The sequence below is a fragment of the Gavialis gangeticus genome, unplaced genomic scaffold (genome assembly GCF_001723915.1).
Source record: "Gavialis gangeticus isolate Ggan-Ray unplaced genomic scaffold, GavGan_comp1, whole genome shotgun sequence".
Classification (NCBI taxonomy): Eukaryota; Metazoa; Chordata; order Crocodylia; family Gavialidae; genus Gavialis; species Gavialis gangeticus.
The window spans coordinates 35,210,582-35,210,801 of NW_017729006.1; the positions used below are offsets into that span (position 1 = coordinate 35,210,582).

A 220-nucleotide genomic window follows, 5' to 3' on the forward strand; every position below is an offset into this window, starting at 1 on the left:
TTTGAAGTTCCTGGTTTACAATAAGCTACTGAATGAGGTTTTTTTTTTGTTTTTTGTTTTTGTTTTTTTGACTTCAAGCACATGTTGAATTTTTACCTACAGGCTTCTCTTGTGAAGACAAAGGGAGAATACACTGCTTTGCACCAGTGGAGGAAATGCATTTTAAGAGAGGTTTTATGGAGAAGAAAGACATTCCAGAAAGAAACTTTCTAATGGAAAA

The 220-nt window shown here is 33.6% G+C and overlaps 1 protein-coding gene and 1 long non-coding RNA gene across 2 annotated transcripts in view; one reads left to right on the top strand and one right to left on the bottom strand.

The window, feature by feature from the left end:
* Nucleotides 1-220, bottom strand: part of EGFR (epidermal growth factor receptor) — a 319,504-nt gene that overhangs the window by 167,024 nt on the left and 152,260 nt on the right. The gene's annotated exons all lie outside the window — the stretch shown is intronic.
* LOC109291888 overlaps nucleotides 43-220 on the top strand; it is a 5,612-nt gene continuing 5,434 nt past the window's right edge. The window contains exon 1 of the long non-coding RNA XR_002095974.1: nucleotides 43-171. This is a non-coding gene — a long non-coding RNA (uncharacterized LOC109291888). The remainder of the gene's footprint in view (nucleotides 172-220) is intronic.